Raw genomic sequence first — 3,147 nt, 5'->3', positions numbered from 1 at the left:
GTGTCCGGGCTCGCCGGGCCTTAGAACCACCACTGACGACAGCGATTAGTTGTCATAGACAACAACAATGTCAGATCAAATTAATAATTAACTTGTATTCTAATGTTTAAATATTTAAAGGGAAATGTTAACCAGTGCCCCCGGGACACTGGTTAAGGAGTTAAATATAGCAGTATCTTGCATTGAAAGTTGTGTTGTCATTGCATTAAAAGCTTAAAAAGTGTTCTTTTTGACTTAAAATTTCCACTTTTGGCTTCCTTAACCAGTGCCCCAGGGACACTGGTTAACATGACCCATATTTAAATGACTTTGAAAGTTGCTTATAATCTTAGTATTATAAAGAGTGTTTTTTTTAAGGAGTTATAAAGAGTGTTTTTCCGTGCTTAACTTGATTGAAAAGGGTAGAAAGCCTATGACAGAACAGAAAATTCTGAATTCAAAAAAAGGTAAAAACCCTTATATGTAAAGAAAGTGACATTATCACATAACAGAAATCATAGGCAAGAAGAGACATAATAATCAATCAACTAGTATTGAAAAGGTAAATCAACTTCTTTATTTTTTTTAACAACATAATTTATTAAACAAATCAGATCCCTGCTCAAGACAAACCGAGATCGGTGAATCAAAGACTACAAATTAAAATTGTCAAATATAGGCGGAACACACAATATAAACACCATAAAAGACATCCATACACACAACACCTAAACCACGCCCTGCCTTCAACTCCCATGAGGACAATAACCACCAAAATAAACCTCACCACCAAAATCAGACTCTGTTGCAAACCACCATTGAAAACGATATCCATAACCACTCATCGCCGCTACTCACCCCAAAGAAGTGAGAGAATTAGGGAAGCATTAAGGACAGACTCCTTGTTTTGTGTTTGTTGTCCTTCTAATGTTATCTTCATGTCTCCTTTTATAATTAAAAGTAATAAAATTAGAAATAAAAACTATATAAACTATTACATTTTCAATTCATATTGTAAAACTTAAATAATAAAGGTTTAAAATAGTAAATTAAATCCCACATTATGTTTGGTCCATTAAAACAATTGAAGGAAAAAAGCATTGTTTCTACTTCATCTTAAGCCTCCAACACTTTCTTCTCCTGCTTCTTCATATGTCTTAGTTGTATGCTTTTGAACTTCATCTATCCTCTTTTGAAGTATAGCTATCACCTTTTAAATTTCAGCACATCCTCTAGAAACCTCATCTGTTGATTTAGAGGGTAATTAATATCAAAGAACTCAAATATATATGAACAAAGAAATTAAAGTTGTGAAACTTGAATCAAAAGCATTGCTAAATGTCGGCCCCATAAACTTCGTTAACATTTCCAGAAAAACTTGCCTCGGTTTTTATATCATATGCACACTTTGCATCATTCATGCTGTTTCGAATTTCAGTAACGATATCAGAATACGACATCTTCGCCACCGACTTCTGTAGGTATACAAATTAATATTAAAAAGAACTCAAATTTGGACAAAGAAAATAATTAAATTGTTTGAATCAAAAGCATTGTTATTTGTCCCATGACATTTCTCGAAGAAACTTGCCTTGGATTTTGCCCGAGATCTCCTTTTGGGATATCTCCTCCTTTTGGAGTATCTCATAAAATTGATTGATTCATTCACATCATAGCCTTTGATAACAAACAAGAGAAACATTGAATTAGAAAATATAAAAAACAAAAAAAGGACAAAAAAATTTAATAAACAGTAACCCCACAAAAAAAAAAGAACTATGAGATATGGACTTTACCATTTTCATAACAGTGCAGCCTCCTCTTATTCTGAAAGGAAGGAGTTTTGAATAGAATGTTCCAAGAACGTTGAACGCATTTGAAATGCATCAATGATTTTCTTGGTAGACGACTTAGTATCTCTATTTGTAGATCTTCGGTTAAACTTTCCCAATTCATTCTTTCTGCACGTGCTCGAGGTAAGAATGAAAATACATACATGAAAAAGTAAAGCAAGAATGAAATAGCTTGATTATTGAAATAAGAGAAAGATATTACGAAAACGGTAAAACCTAGACAAAAAGCATTGAATAAAAAAAGTAAAAACTTAACCCCCTAATTCTGAAAAGATTTGAATATTTATAGCAATCAAGGCAAGATGATGTTAATAAAAATAATAATAATAACAATAACAACAACAATAAAAGTCTGCCTTCTCCGTTCGAAGGCAAGAAAATTAGAAACCTAACCACCAAATCCGAGAAAATTAGAATATTTCCTTTGAAGTTCAGCTCTCAGCTTTGGAAGTTCAGCTTTATTTCGACCTTCAGCTAGTGCTCTCTCCTTTTGAAGCATCAGTTGGTTTAGAGATTAATATTAAAAAGACCTTAAATATGAACAAAGAAACTAAAATTATTTGAATAAAAGCATTGCTAAAGACCCCTTAATATTTGTAAGAAAAAACTTGCCAGGTGCATATAAGCTTCTTTTTTTTTTTTTTTTAAAGAAGGTGCATATAAGCATTAGGGCCTCGAGATTTTGGCCAACTTCTCTTTCTCATTTGCGCTTGTGAAATGTTGAAGATTGGGGGGAGACTCAGCTGCACATGTATAATGAAAGAACAAAGTCGTGAAAAGACAAATTTAATTTGATTATAATAATAATCTATAACAATATACAACAATCATTCTTCAAAAAAAAAAAAAACAATATACAACAATCAATGCACAAGAATAGAACAACGATGGACGGTATAAAAAAAGGAAAATGCTCCGAACATAAGTTAACGAAATATTAGTTTGGAAATTGTGTAGTTTACTTTTTGAAGAAAAAAAAAATATATTCTTTCTATATTTATTTGTTTAACTAATGCCTCGGAAGTTAGCATGATCCTAAAAAAATATAGGGTTACCCAGACAAGGCCTTCGACATCGGTGAAAATTTAAGAAAATGGCATAATAGAGTGTAATCATGTGTATCCATTAACCACGGAGGGTGCTCTAAACCCTCAACACACAAACACCAGATTGCATCCATCCAGCGACGAAAATCAAAACAAAATCATTGACTTGAATTGGGAAATTAAAAACCAAACAAGGACAAAAAAAATTAGTTTAATTCATTCCGTGACAGAACAGAAAATCCCAAATTCAGAAATTTTGTATAAACCCT

General features: G+C 32.2%; 1 long non-coding RNA gene across 1 annotated transcript; it reads right to left on the bottom strand.

Annotated features, from left to right (window-relative positions):
• Nucleotides 1–583: 583 nt before the first annotated feature.
• Nucleotides 584–2,665, bottom strand: LOC146918582 (uncharacterized). Its single transcript, XR_015016274.1, has 3 exons — nucleotides 1,776–2,665; nucleotides 1,362–1,656; nucleotides 584–1,224 (listed from the first exon to the last, which is right to left on the bottom strand). It is a non-coding gene; the product is annotated as an uncharacterized LOC146918582 (long non-coding RNA).
• Between the last annotated feature and the right edge of the window lie 482 nt (nucleotides 2,666–3,147).

Source organism: Medicago sativa, chromosome 6, assembly GCF_051527215.1.
Source record: "Medicago sativa cultivar Bolivia chromosome 6, Bolivia_mono, whole genome shotgun sequence".
NCBI classification, from domain to species: Eukaryota; Viridiplantae; Streptophyta; class Magnoliopsida; order Fabales; family Fabaceae; genus Medicago; species Medicago sativa.
Note: the sequence above shows the minus strand (reverse complement) of the source record. Positions and strands in the feature narration are given on the sequence as shown.